The 16,126-nt window shown below is 33.9% G+C and overlaps 2 non-coding genes across 2 annotated transcripts; both read right to left on the reverse strand.

Moving 5' to 3' along the window:
- Window positions 1-10,790: 10,790 nt before the first annotated feature.
- On the reverse strand, window positions 10,791-11,025 carry LOC118749033. Its single transcript, XR_004994135.1, has one exon. It is a non-coding gene; the product is annotated as a U11 spliceosomal RNA (small nuclear RNA).
- Window positions 11,026-11,521: 496 nt separating this feature from the next.
- LOC118749036 lies at window positions 11,522-11,719 on the reverse strand. Its single transcript, XR_004994138.1, has one exon. It is a non-coding gene; the product is annotated as a U2 spliceosomal RNA (small nuclear RNA).
- Between the last annotated feature and the right edge of the window lie 4,407 nt (window positions 11,720-16,126).

Genomic DNA, 16,126 nt, shown 5'->3' on the forward strand with positions numbered 1-16,126 from the left:
TCACCAACACGACGAGAAAATCCTCATAAACAGAATTTACTTACATAAATATTTGATTTTTTTTATTTTTTTTGCACCTCTCTGTTTATGCGAATAATATTTATGTAAATAGCTCGCCTTTATGAGGCTTTCAAGGGTGATAGGAGATCTATTTTAATACACATATATGAGTATGAGCATACATACACATACTGCATATTTCTCTATAAGTATACACGCATACACACATTCCGATTTATAAAGCATATGAATGGCTAATTATGGCTAAAATAAACTGCATTTGTTCAATCAAACAAAAAATTTAATAATTACGTATTCAAAAGCAGCCTCTGGAAAACTGAAATTATCTACATATGTGGGTAGGTAGGTATGTTTTGTACTTATAATGTACTTATGTATAATGACATATAAGTATGTATTTTTTCGCGCCTTACATATAGTTTTGTACGCATTATCTTCACCAGTATTTTTTCTTTATCCCGAAATCCATCCGTGTCATGTAGTTTTTTGTTTACAAAAAAAAACAGCTGCCTATTTGAATAAGTGCCTTTACTTGTATGCGGTGATTATGTCCTGTCGATTGTTCACATACATATTATGGCTGTTTTAAGTATGCTTACGCGCCTGAAAGTATGTAAGTCCATATAAATCCGCAGCACTTTGTTTTTATATCCTTGATTTTTGTCATCACCACTGCTTTTATACAAACAGCATTTTCTCATTAAAATATCACGCTGCACTACTTTTATTATCATTAAATACAACATCTCTTGGAAAAATCGTTGCTTTTTTTCATTCCATTTTGTTTTTTTCATTACCCAGCTCGGCTTAACGCCCAAGGCCGTTAATGAGCTTTTTGTAATAAGAGCGGATATACCGTGAAACAAAGAAATGCTGCATCGAGTGTGTAATGGGGCCAATCTTAAATACATACAATGTAAAAGAATTAAAGAATAAGCATGATTTTGTGCAATTATGGGCAGAACAAAAAATATTTGTTAAAATACTTAAATTTTAAATAAATTTTATTCGAAAAATTTTATCAAAAGTAAATTTTTTACACATTGCGAGTATGTATTTTTCTAAAAAACAAAATCTATTTAAATAAAATAATGTTTTTGATTATAATAAATTAAATTTTTTTTGAGGGCTACTTTACAATTTTTAATTTTTTTTCTCTGTAAAAAGCTTAAATGCATGCCTTTTCTCCAAAAAGTTTACTCTTTCATTTTTTTGTACAACTTTTTTTTTAGTTTTTTTTTTGTGAAAGCTACTTTAAATTTTTTTAATTTTGTCTCAGAAAAAAATAAACCTCTTATTCAACAAATTTTTCTTTTCTTTTTAACCTAACACTTTAAATTTTTTTTGTATGTATCTGCATACAATTTTTGCAAAAAAAAAATGAATTTTTATTCAAACATTCTAACTTTTCTGAGAAATCGAAGTTCGAAATTTGGATGACAATTTTTTGCATTTTTTTTTTAGTTTTCTAGAAAGTCTTAAACTTGTGTTTATATGGGTTTGGTTAGAAAATGGAAATGGATATGACCGATACTGTACATGTATGTATATATAAAATTTTTTCCAGAAGTATAACATTTGCTACCAATATACGCGATTTTTATTTTTGATTATTTTTGCAAAAAAAAATATTAGCAACGTTTTGTTCATTTTTTTGCAAATGTACATTAGACTTTAACGAAAAAATTTCCGTACATGCCTGCGTCAAAAGAATTTTTGCAAGACGATTTCGAAAAAGATATTTTCTTTTTTGGCGCCCAACATTTAGTCTTTTTAAATTTTCCGTCATATATTCGACTTTTACAGTGGGATATTAAAGTATGGTATATCGATGTTCTTGTCTCGGGAAGACATTTTTTTTTGTTCTAAAATTCGTTGACTTTAAAACATCTCCAATTATTCTGCCTTATCCTGAGTTTCGCCCGAAAAGAATTTTCCCCGAAACTTTTAAATCCGCCCAAAGTAAACACATGGAAACCAAAAGTGAAAAGTGAACCGGTTCGGGGCAAATGAAACTCATGATAAAGCTGTATGTAGCTCCAGCACACCGGTATAATCGAAGAAATTTTTATACAAAATGTTACATGCAAGGTAAATTAAAATAAAAAAATATAAAAAGGCTGTATATATTTAAATTTAAAGATACAAATTTTAAATAAGTTTGTATTTTTGAGAAAATTAATTATAGTTGAATTGAGTTTCATAAAATTTTACGTACAAAAAAATTATTAAAATTTCTTTTCATTTTGGTGTAAAGAAGACATTTTTTAATAAACCCTTTTTAAGCCAGTATGTTCTATTGAAACAAGACAAATTTACAAGAAAAATAATGTTAATAATTTTTTATAGATACCTTTTTTTAACTCAAAATAACTCGATAAAAATATTTAACTTGTTTAAATTTAATTCAAAAAAGGTTTCGATTTTCGCAAATTTTTTACACTTTTTTCAATGAGTTCCTTATTTTTTTAGAAATCTTACTTTTTTTGTAAAATAAAAGTCATAATATTTGTGTTAATACGAGTATTACGTATTATTAGTTTTTCATGAAAAACTGTATATAAAAGTGCACAATTTTCTTTACGAATGAAGAACGCAAAAATTTTTTACTTTTGCGAAAAATTATACTTAAAAAAATTCTGTGTTACATATAAAATAATAAATTCATGCATATGTACATATGTACATATGTACTTTTGTATCCCTTTTATGTCCTGTTGGAAACAAGTTAAAAAAATATATTAAAATATAATTTTTAAATAAAATTTTCCTTTCTGGAACAATTTTGTATAATTTTTTTTTTTTTAATACAACAAAATTAATTTTTCATGATTTTTTCTATGGTTATACTTTTTCGTTTAACTTTATTTTTTCTTAATAATTTTGTTTTTATTTTATTTTTTAAGTTACAGTCCTTTTTGAAAGCTCATAAATGCTTACGCTTTAAAAATAATCGCTTCATTGTTCACAGAGGCCTTTAATTTTATGATTTTGTGCCGTTTGATCCTCCCACATTTCCGCGAAGCATAAAAATCTATGCCTGCTGCTATTGGCATGCCCTATTGTCGGCAAGAAAACAAAACAGCATTAATTGTCAACTAACGGGTGATTTTTTAAGAGCTTGATACCTTTTTTTTTAAAAAAAACGCATAAAATTTGCAAAATCTCATCGGTTCTTTATTTGAAACGTTAGATTGGTCCATGACATTTACTTTTTGAAGATAATTTCATTTAAATGTTGACCGCGGCTGCGTCTTAGGTGGTCCATTCGGAAAGTCCAATTTTGGGCAACTTTTTCGAGCATTTCGGCCGGAATAGCCCGAATTTCTTCGGAAATGTTGTCTTCCAAAGCTGGAATAGTTGCTGGCTTATTTCTGTAGACTTTAGACTTGACGTAGCCCCACAAAAAATAGTCTAAAGGCGTCAAATCGCATGATCTTGGTGGCCAACTTACCGGTCCATTTCTTGAGATGAATTGTTCTCCGAAGTTTTCCCTCAAAATGGCCATAGAATCGCGAGCTGTGTGGCATGTAGCGCCATCTTGTTGAAACCACATGTCAACCAAGTTCAGTTCTTCCATTTTTGGCAACAAAAAGTTTGTTAGCATCGAACGATAGCGATCGCCATTCACCGTAACGTTGCGTCCAACAGCATCTTTGAAAAAATACGGTCCAATGATTCCACCAGCGTACAAACCACACCAAACAGTGCATTTTTCGGGATGCATGGGCAGTTCTTGAACGGCTTCTGGTTGCTCTTCACTCCAAATGCGGCAATTTTGCTTATTTACGAAGCCATTCAACCAGAAATGAGCCTCATCGCTGAACAAAATTTGTCGAATTTGTTGTGTTCGAACCGAACACTGATTTTGGTAATAAAATTCAATGATTTGCAAGCGTTGCTCGTTAGTAAGTCTATTCATGATGAAATGTCAAAGCATACTGAGCATCTTTCTCTTTGACACCATGTCTGAAATCCCACGTGATCTGTCAAATACTAATGCATGAAAATCCTAACCTCAAAAAAATCACCCGTTACAAGCTTCTATTCAAAAACATAATTCGAACAACATTCAGCCAATATTTGTGTGTGCATGTAACTGTATATATAGCATTCATTAATTTTCTAGCACCAACAAACAAAGCCAACCGCATACATATTATGCGCCTTAAAGCTCAGTTAGTCTAGACTTAATTTCCGTAACGTAACTTAACTAAATATTTCGGCCAACCTGTTATATGAGAAACTGTGTTGGCGGTTAGTTAAAACTTAACTTAGCGTAAGAAACTTAAGAACCTGTAGATTTTAGGTTCTTAAGTTACGGTCTTACGGAAATTGAGAGCGGTGAGAGAATCAGGCTTGCCAGACTCTCGTTTTTGTATTTCTTAAAAATAAATGAAAGCAAACATTGTTGTTTGCATGAATTTTTTTGATGTGGCATTTAAGGCGGCGAACTGTTAAACAGCTGAAAAAGAAAATACAAAAACAAAATATTTCCGCTCTTGGCTTAAGTTGACGTGTTGAGTAATCATTGATGATTTCTTACGGTAAGTTAAATTAAGTTAAGTCTAGACTAACTGAGCTTTTAAACTATTCAACACTATGTACTTTTGTTGCTGCCTGACAGGACCAACAAACTGCCGACCGAAGCAGAAAATATGACAACACTTTTGATAACATTCCTGCCTGCTGTGACAACAGATGTTGAAGAGCTGGTTTGGCAGGGATGGCGGGGGGACCTGTTTGCATGTAGGTGATATTGCTTGGTAGCTCCTGATTAGCTAAAGCGGCCAAGACAACATTCAATGTAAACAAAAAACCAGAACAAAACAATGGAATGACAACTAGGACAACATGCCGTGTGTACCGCCCGCTTACTTCGCCTACTTGTTCTCCAACACTTCACTTTTGTTATCATGTTTTTTTTCTTTTTACATCCAGCAAGCCTTGTCTTTTGCTATGTCCTTCTCCATCTTTTTAGACTGTTTTTATTTTTTGTTCGACAGCATTTGTGCGTCATTTTGCTAATTATGCCACTGCATACATATCTATGTAAATATGTATTGAATTTAATTTTTTAAACACGTGGCAACTCCTTAATGCAGTCTAGAAACAATTTCTTTTCAAACTCATATGAATTTATATCTACTTTTTTATAAATTATTAAATAATTTGAATTTAACTTTTTCAACATGTGGCAACCCTTCTCAAACCCAAAAATAACAACAGTCCTTCGTTTGACACCCATATTCTAATATTTCTTATAACTTCTTTATAGGTTAACTAAATTTTACCTTTAAAACAGGTGGCAACTCTATGCACATGCTTCCATAAACCGAATAAACACATTTTTTTTTATACAAAATAATAATTTAGAATCTAATGGTCTGATCATGGAAACTTAGGCTCGTTATAAGACATAGGCCAGCTACACCTGTCGAGGTTGAGGAGAGTAGTAGCAACAGTGGAACCCTCATCATTGAAACCAAGTTAGAATATTTGGAATGAATGTATTAATATTACTTACATATGTATGTATTTGTTTACATATACAGAATACATAATATACATGGTCGGCTAAAGCCTACTTCAAGTGAATACATACTCAGATAGTACATATATAAATTCCTCGTATATGCGGAATCCAATACCACGTCATGTATGTACAATACAAAAGCGATTTGGTTATTATTTTTCCAATACTGTTTACTTTATTAATTTAAGTTAAGATGAATAATAATAGTCTTATAGCAAGTAGGTTCAAGGGAAATACCATTCCACAGTTTTGAAAAAATCGGTTTTTTGCGCTTTTGTAACATTTATTTACCATCGTATACGCGGTACTGCGTTTGGCGTATACGAGGTATTTCGCGCTGAGCGACGATATACTTAGTTAAAATACAGTCCGATTTTTAATTGTTTAATCTTAACTATAAAATCTGTATATACAATGTGGTTGTTCACGCTGATTACGTATTTCATTGATTCTTACAAAGAAGTTGGAAACTGTGTACCTATGTACTTATTTAAAAACGTAATTTAGAGTCTGGTAATGTTTACGAAGATATTAACATACATATGCACCTAAGCAGCGCTTGTAATATCTGGGGTCTGTGCCCAATTGACATTTTGGCAAGAGAGGTGGCTGAAACCACAGTGAATAAGACAAACCGTGACGCGGCGAAGCAAAATTGTTTGCAGAGGTGGCAGAGTCCATGGAGCACTTCAGGTAAGGGACGCCGGACATATCGCCTAATTCCTTCTTTACGAAACTGGCTAGAAAGACGGCACGGTGAAGTGGACTTCCACATAGCCCAAATACTGATGAGACATGGTTGTTTTAAATCTTACTTATATAAATTCAAACACGAAGACGATCCTTACTGCACCTTCTGTGCAAATGACGTTATTGAAGACGCTAAACACTGTTTTTTCGTCTGTCCGAGGTTTGAAATCGAAAGGGATGACTCGAGCATGAAGGTGGGGAGGCCACTTACTATTGAAAACCTAGTGGATACTATGCTTGAGTGAGACGAGAACTGGTCCGTTGCAATATGGCAAACACCATTTTTACTAAATTGCGTCGATCGGAACAAATCCGCAGGCTTTCATAGAGGGGTAATAGGCCGCTCCCCCTCAGCGAAGTAATGCCTAACGGTAGTTCTACGGAGCGAGGGAATCGGAGAAGGGGTGGGTTTTTAGTGCCGTGAGCCGAAAGGCAAGTCCCACACTTTCCGACTTTCAATGCTTTGTGCCACCTCTAGAAAAAAAACATATACACCTAATAGGGGAAGCCTGATTTCCTAAAATATGTATTTATATATATGAATGTATTTCATTTATTTTCAGCCTTAAAAGGTTTTACTTTTCAAAAATGCAAATAAAAATTAGTTTTCTTTGGTTTGTAAAATTTGTCTATACGTACTATATAAAAGAATTTGTGATAACCTGAATTGTTATTCTAATAAAAAAATTAGTTATTTTTCCTTTGGTAACTTTTTCGTCTAATCTTGGTTAGAAAGTTCTTTGAGCAGCGGCAACACTGGTTAATTTCTTAAGGCGCTGGCCCAATGCAGGCTTGCTTTGCTTGCTTAGCTTTGGAAACTGTCAAAAGTTATTTGGAATATACTAAAACGTATGAAGGGTGGCCAAATGGCAGCTTTGCTTCACTTGCTTTAAGCGCCTCAAAGTTTCAAATAGGCAAATGTTTTATTTGAAAGCGTTTCGTAGGCTTTTGACAAAAAGATATGTTCCCGTTCTAAATCAATTTAAACAAACTGCTGCAGACTTTTATGTACAACAAGTAAGAAAGTCTAAGTTCGGGCGGAGCCGAACATTAAATACCCGGCGCAAGTATTAAATATATGTTTTCCACCTTTCCGAAAGCTACCGCTACATGATAAGCCGGGATGTATACATTTTAAGTAAATTAGCGTCCTTAAATTTCGAAATATTGAAATTTCAAGCATTTTTGAAATTTACCGTTATATGAAAAGCGGCCTCAATTTTAGTCCGATTTCAACAATTTTCAACGGTTTGCTTTTATGTGGCAAGCACAATAACCATACCGAGCTTGGTACAAATTGCTAGAACGGCTAGCGAGATACATATCACAAGTGGGCGGTGCTACGCTCATTTTCCAAAATTTTGTTATAAACGTATTTCTTGGTAAAGAATTGTTGCAACCATCAATTTTGAATAAATTAGCTTCAATATTTACTGATTTATCGAAGATTTTGTATTTCTCGAAATTACCGTTATATGGGATGTGGGCGTGGTTATTGTCCGATTTTAGAAATTTTCGGCCATTTGGTATGTTGTACCAGGACCAACAACTGTGCCAAGTTTGGAAGAAATTGGTGTAGCGGTTACCAAGATATACACATGTAACCATAAGTGGGCGTGGCTACGCCCATTTGCCAAAATTTTGTAATATTCTTATTTTTCGTCTAAAACTTATTATAAATATCAATTTTGAGTGAATAATCTCCAGTAGTTACTAAAATATCGCAGTTTTCGTTTTTCTGAAAATTACCGTTATATGGGAAGTAGGCGTGGTTATTGAGCGATTTTAAAAATTTTCGGCCATTTGGTATGTTATGCGAAGGCCAACAACTGTGCCAAGTTTGGAAGAAATTGGTGCAGCGGTTACCAAGATATACACATGTAACCATAAGTGGGCGTGGCTACGCCCATTTTCCAAAAATTTACAATATTCTTATTTTTCGCCTAAAAATTATTGTAAATATCAATTTTGAGTGAATTATCTTCAGTAGTTACTAAAATATCGCAGTTTTCGTATTTCTGGAAATTACCGTTATATGGGAAGTGGGCGTGGTTAAAGTCCGATTTCGCCCATTTTCAATACCAACCTACCTTGGATTAAGGGAAACCTACATACCAAATTTCGTTGAGATATCTCAATTTTTGCTCGAGTTATCGTGTACACGGACAGACGGACAGACGGACAGACGGACAGACGGACGGACAGACAGACATGGCTTAATCGATTTCTTTTTTCATCCTGATCATTTATGTATACATTTGTCTATATCTATCTCGATTCGTTTTGGCTGTTACAAACAACCGTTATGTGAACAAAATTAATATACCCTTGTGCACAAGTGCGCTCGGGTATAAAAATTGTCTTATGTAATTTAAAAAAAATATATGTATAATATTAGTAATTCAAAGTTTAATAAAAATTAATCTATGTTTCCATATTTATATTTAACACGTCGCTGGCTTAAAATGAAAACTTGCTAAGTCCAATTTTACAAATTTTACAGGAACTTTGAATACATTTTGCGTGTTCAAAGCAAAGCAAAACTCCATACAAATCAGAAGGATTCGATCTCTGTTAAAAAATTTCGTATTATTTTGGCCTTATTGCATATTCGGGGCCTCTTTTGGACTTATAAAATTTATTTTTCATTGAATATAAACGAGAAAAAATAAAACAATTAATTTCTCTTACTTTCTATGTCAAAATTTGAGGCTTCATAAAATGCAGACTTATCAACTTTTCACACAAAGCTAGCGATATTTATGATGTCAAACTACTGCTAAGTCGTCTCTTGAAAAATCGTTTTTTTTTTTGAGTTTTTTGTTTCTAATAAATGTACATATAGTTATATATGTATGTATAATTATTATCATTCCTTTGAAATGCAAAAATTAATTCACATTTATTTAAAAATAAATCTGAAAAGATTGTTTTGTATTTCTTTTTTTTTTAATTTTCTGGAATTTGATGGCAAAATTATTCTTAAGGCGCTGGCCCAATGCAGGCTTGCTTTGGGTGCCTTGCTGACTTTAGTTTGCTTTGATTTAGTTTGAAAACTTGTTTGGCCGAATGGCGGCTTGAAACGCTGTCAAAGTAACCAGCTCTCTGGTTGAAAAGTCAATATCTGTTCCCTTAACATTAATTATTGTTTTCCTAGAAAACTCTAGAAGATGTATCAAAAACTTTCAGATTTATTTTTAAATTAATGCGAAATAATGTTTGTATTTAAAAAAACTGGCAGTAATGACACATACATATGTATATCTACAGTTACTAAAAAAACTATAACTTAAAAAAGCGATTTACTTGAAGAAGAGCTATAAGAAGTTTTTTCCTCTCGTGTAAAACTTGTAAAAGTGAGCTTTGCAATTTTTTACTATAATATAACGATATGTTATATTTGATTTCGAATTTCTTTTTTTTAAATTAAGTAAGCAAATTTTTGTTTGAATTTATGTATTTTGAACAGGAACATGCCTCTTTGTCAAAAGCCTACAAAACGCTTTCAAATAAAACATTTTTGTCTATTTAAAACTTTGAGGCGCTTAAAGCAAATGAAGAAAAGCTGCCATTTGGCCAGCCTTTATACATTTCAGTATGTTCCAAATAATTTTTGACACTTCTCGGAGCGAAGCAAGCAAAGCAAGCCTGCATTGGGCCAGTACCTTTAGTGTAAGGAAACAGACCTTGACTTTTCAACTACACAGCTGGTTGCTTTGACAGCGTTCCAAGCCGCCATTTGGCCAAACGAGTTTTTGAAGTAAATCAAAGCAAATTAAAGGCTAACCTAATATTCGCGGCTTGCGTTTTGGTACGCATGCCGTCGAATTTGTTTTTTTGCGTCACCCGAAATTGACTTGCATGCGTTTGCATTTGATTTCATTGAGCGAAACGTCAAATCAAAATGTCACGCAGAACAAAAATTGGAAATTGAGTTAGCTTCATACGCACGCCGTTCAATTTCGGTTGATCTCATACAAGTTGCATGTGCATGAGAAATTTTTGACAATAAATTGGCGGCGTGCGTGAATATTAGGTTAGCCTGTAAGCAAGGCGAATTTATATAAGGTGGTGTTACTAGCTCAGCTGATTTTGTGTATGTGTTTCGCCGTACGGCTTCTGATATCAAATTGAAAAATTTTGTTTGAATTTCTACACACACTCTTACAGATTTTGACAGTTTATGCCGCCAAAGCAAAAACAAAATACATGTAAATTTTTGTTTTTGTACTCCTGCTATCACCTTATATTAATTCGCCTTGCCTGTAAGCAAGGCGTGCGAAGCAAGCCTGCATTGGGCCAGCGCCTTTACGGTTAATTGCAATTATTAAGTGCTTTCGATTAATCAATTAAGCGATGAATCGATTATTAAATTTTTGTTTGCCTGTACTAGCACCAAGTTGGCAACTTTACCATTATATTTTGATATTAATCCCATAGACGAGACCAAGCGCTCTTGTGCCACGCATAATTTCGCCCGAAAGCAAATAAAAGCAATGCACCGACAGCTCGAATCTCATATGACAAAAATTATACACTGGATATGTAAGGCCATACCCCACTGTAGTGTCCACAACGTTCGCGTAAAATCGAAGCAAGTCGCCAAAAAGCAGACCCATTTCATAATTTACTTGAAGTTGAACGTAGACACCGCAGTGCGTCTGCACGCAGGGTTTGAACCCTGTTGTGAATGGACGCGCAAGACGAGCGCCCTTTTTGAATTTAAACTTGCCCGTATAACGTGGAAATACTGTGGTCATAAATAAAGTGGATGAGAATTGCAAATACCAATTTCATTTGGTATTTAAGGATAAGGAAAAAATTAAATGTATTTGAATTAATTAATATGAAGTAATTAAATTCAATTAAATTTCGGTTATTTTTTTTTAATTCGAAAATTAATTAATTAAAATTTATTGGGACTTGAAAAATTTCAAAATCAAAAAAAATTCAAGAACTAAGAAAATATCTTTTACATCCAAACATTTTCTATTTAGTACATATTCAATTATTGCAAACCTAATTTTTTTTTAACAGATTTTTCTTCACTGACAAGAAAATCTCGCAAGCCACTTTTTGTCACAAAATCCGCCACCTTGCAACATAACTAATTGCTCTCATATTGAAACTTTCCTGCGACATAATTGCGACGGCATCGCCATGCAAAGTAACGCTATGGTTTTAATTTACACTGTTCGAAGTTGTGATTTATTCAAAATTTGGGCCGAAATCCCGGCGGTACTGCAATACCGGGCCAACCCGCGGCAGAGGTGGAGCAAGCCCCTAAAACACTCCGCCCATTTCCAAAAATCAGTTTAACATTTGTTGTCCTCCGATGGAGGATCTATCAGATGTTAAGCTGATAAGAACAGATACTACACTTTGATCTTAGCCATAAGGCCGAGAAGCGATAACTAAACCAAGTAACCAAGCAAAATTATAACCACGTTATTCTATAAACCCATTGAGAACTGCAAGCACAAACCATTTGGTTAGTGAAATATTTAACCTACTTGCCATAAAATTATTTTTAGTACAGGGTGGGCCAAATAATAATTACCATCCATAGTTCATAGGTCCATAGTTTGCCTAGCAGTGTTCGCAGTCGCTATATCTTGGCGAAGTCGCTACATCTTGTCGGAACCACAAATAAAGGCTCCGTTATGCATACTTGGCATTGCTTGAGCGTTGTCACATAAGGAATCTGTTAAATGAGCTTCGCGTGTAAGCGGTTACCCAACGCACAGCATTACATATGTAAAAGTCTGTTGGTTTTTGATTTCTACGTAAAAATGGTATAGCAGTGCATGCAATGCCAAGTATGCATAACAAAGCCTTTAGAATGCTGCTCTGCCGTTGGCCGCAAAAAGTTTTCAATCATTGTTCAGTAAGAAGCCCCAGAAATCGTTTCAGGCGTTTCATCCACATTCTCGAAGAAATATGTGCCGATAACTTTTTTCGGCCCTAACACCGCACCGAACAGTGCATCTGGATGAGTGTAACTGGTGCTGGTGTGTTGCCCTTGCATTTTCCGAGCTCCGAAATCTACAGTTTCGCTTGGAATTGCGCTTCATCCGACATCGAAACATTACCTAAAAAATCAATTTGTGTGGCTAATTATGTAAAACGAATAGCGCATTGTAGTCGTTGTTGGTGGCCTTGCTGTAAGTATGCATTATGATTTTCCAAGAGATTAACTATAATATGCAGAAAAAAAATATTAAAAAATAAGTTTACCATTGGTAGGTCTTATTTGGCCCACCCTGTAGCTGAACATAAATAAAATCTGTGTTCGTATGGAATAGTAGCTTACGTCGAAAGGCTGGCTTTAGTATAATGCGGCATTCGCAGCATACGATTGCGAATGACTCACCAGCGCCGAGCCGTTGAAGAACTTTTGGCAAATAAAAGTGCAGAAATAGTTTCGATACTAGCAAGTCAATATTCTTATTAAGTCTCATCTAAAAATTCCTTGTCCTTTAAAGAATAAAGGGAATGCCGCATTATACTAAAGCCAGCTTCCAGACATAAGCTACTATTCCATACGAACACAGCAATTATTGCGAAACCAGCGAATGGTCGAGGAAGTGCTGATAAAAGTAGGTGCATTCACTTCAATAGTGACATAATTCAAAATAATACACAATCAAGTTAAGTATGCAGAAATGACCGCTACTGGTTCTTCTATACTGTGTAAAGATTCCATAGATAAACCGATTAGCAGTAGTTCACTTTAACAAAAAAATATGAATCCATTTTAGATGTAAATTTTAATCTTTAAAGAAGTTTTCTCCAGTGTTTGGTTTCTTGAGTTATGACAATATTGAAGTAAATGAGCGATATGAACGTACATATACATCTACGTGTGTTTGTACAGTGCACGAGTGTCCGTACCCTGCAGTGAAAAGCCAAACCAGTCAGTAAAAATACCAGTTAATGAGCTAGTATTTATTAGCTAAAGCGATGGCATACTAGTTCGGCAATTTCGAGCAACTCTTGCGACCAGCGCCACCAGCTTTTGAAATTTGAAAATCTAATTTCATCTCAAAAATTTTGCCTTTTACGGGGGGATGAATTGGCAGACTATCCCATCAACTGGAATGATGCGACTAGTATTTCTACTTCTCGTAGGACATCACCATCTAAAAAATACCAGTCGCCAACATTAATAAAAAATTAAGAAAACAATACCGCATTTCTTACGTATTGGCATTTCATCAATCCACTGGCTGATGCAACGCCAAAGCGTCATTAGGGGTATTCTCCAAATCTTGCAAAGCCATTGCACGTAGCACGGATTGCATGGATTGCATAACTTGCAAACACACAACAACAAAATACATTTCCTATCGCCGCAAAATACGCAACGTCGAAACCCATGTATATATTTTGGAAAATAGCATAGCAAGATAAATGAATTCCTCTCATCTCGCTCACTTCATTTTTTTTGCTGTCTATTGTTATTGTATTTGATACATAATTTCGCTGCCTGCTAGCCATGCATGATACCACTTTGTAATGGGGTGCTCTCGTTCTCTTCGAAATTTGAATTAGAATTTTTGCATTTCGTGCAAGACTTCGAGAATACCCCTATTGTGAAATTAGTTCTTAAGAAAACAAATGTTAGCTTATAAATAAGGGACACTTGAAATAAAGGTTTCACTTCTGACAATTGTCCGCGAGATGCGGATCAAGTAAAGAGTCGTTCTTATTTAAAAAAAAACGCTTTCCTCGGAAGGGAAAGCATAAGTTGCATACATACATTCCTCCATAGAACTTGGATTTTAAAAAGCCAAAGTGTCAGGTTTTCCATCTTTGTGAATACCTACAATGCATTAGGTAAGCAATCTTAATCTAAAAATTCATACACATACAGTGAGCAGCAAGAGTAATCGTATAAAAAATAGTTTCTTTTTTTCTATGTATGTAGGCTGTTTATTCGACACTTTTTCCGCAATGGGGATGCACAATTGGCACAACTTAGCGAAGAGAGAAGTAATTTACTAATTTTTCCGGTCTCGGCCCAAACCGACAAATACATTAATTACTAACTAATCCTAGATGTCCACCAATAGTCACACAAGAAAAAAAAAACTATCAAAAATAGTTTTGGAGTAATAAAGTTATACCTAACTCGGTAAAATTTCCAGAAAAAAGTATTTTATATTAAATTCGTTTACAGGTTTAATGAAGTGTTACAGCATTTTTAATATTTAACTAAGCATATTTCTTAAAACTGAGAAAATCGAAACTTTGGGGTAACTTTACAACATTTCTATGAGAAAACCTTTCTACCTCAATTCAGATACTTTTCTTCAATGAAATAATGTTTAAATTTAAATTTTTATCGCAATTTTTATTACAATCAATTTCAGAAAACATGCTTAATGCTCAAGTTGAGGGAATTTTAGTCGATATACTCAGGAAGACCTACATAAAAAACATGCTTTTATGAGGCATCAAGTAAATTTTTTTCAGTAAAATATGTATGCACAGTAATGGCACAACTAATTTCTCTTTTTTTGCACAGCTAACTTTTTATTATTCAGAAATTCTATTAAGTAACACATCACTTTTCAATAAATTGTATTGTATTTTCAAAAACTAGAACTGTGCAAGAACTGAAATTACAAACACTGAAATATAATTTAATCAGTATGAAAACTTTTCTAGCTCACTTTAGGACCATCCCCATTTTATCCACAACAATATATCTACACGAAAAGAGATTAGTTTTGCTAAAATTTGCATTAAGTATAAATTCGGGATTATTTTATTTAGTATCGAAAATGAACGACAAGAAGGAAATTTCAATTAATCATTAATAAGATAAAGTGAGTATCTACATACATAATATAATTTACAGATACAACGAAGCATGGAGCTCTGTATTACGATTTTTGAGCCATTTTAGGCTTGCAGGTGTTGCTTTATTGTATTACAAATAACTTTCTTTATAACATATTACGTAGAAATTTTTCATTTTTCCGGTTGGATAAATTGTAATTAAGAAACCTAGGGATTAACAATCTTTTAATGAACGTGTGTGAAAGGCCTTTATTAATTGCAAAAATATCGTATAATCACTCATGCTTCTTCTTTCTATACCTAAACATCATCGTGGTCCCGAAAATTCGGGATTTATGGATTTACAGCACCAATACTTAACTAAATGAAAACTTGGATACAATCAGCGTTGCCAGGTTGCCGTTTTTAACGTCATTTGGACGTATAAACGAAAGAGGAACAGCCAAAATCGATCAAAATGTTGATGACTTAATCAGTTGATCACAATTGTATGTATAAAATGATTTTTATATTAACGATCTCAGACCAGTTTACAATGAATTTTAAATGTGCTCTCTCGAAATGATATTTTAATATACCTTACGTACATATCGAGCCCTAACCGCCAAAATAACGTAAGCGACATTTTTTTTCAAAATTTTCTTTTTGCTGCAGAAATGCATCTAGACGCTCTAGGAATATTTCTGCATCAAAAAGAAAATTTTGAAAAAATGTCGCTAACGTTATTTTGGCGGTTAGGGCCCGATATGTACCTTTGTATACAATAAAAGTTTAAATAAGAATAATTTTTTGTACATTCATTTGAAAAAGACGTTTTTGGGTAGGAAATGACGTTTTTTCAGACCAAGAGGGACGTTTTCTCATGCGGAAGACCTGGCAACACTGGATACAATACATAAAACCAGTTCTGCAAGCAAATTTTTCTTTCATTTCTAAACAAACGCTACGTTGTGCTATGCGGTGGTGGGGTTGCTACTAGGTAGATTGTGGCTCACTAGTAGGTAGCTTGTG

The sequence above is a fragment of the Rhagoletis pomonella genome, unplaced genomic scaffold (genome assembly GCF_013731165.1).
Source record: "Rhagoletis pomonella isolate Grant_MI unplaced genomic scaffold, Rhpom_1.0 Rhpom_scaffold_00013, whole genome shotgun sequence".
Classification (NCBI taxonomy): domain Eukaryota; kingdom Metazoa; phylum Arthropoda; class Insecta; order Diptera; family Tephritidae; genus Rhagoletis; species Rhagoletis pomonella.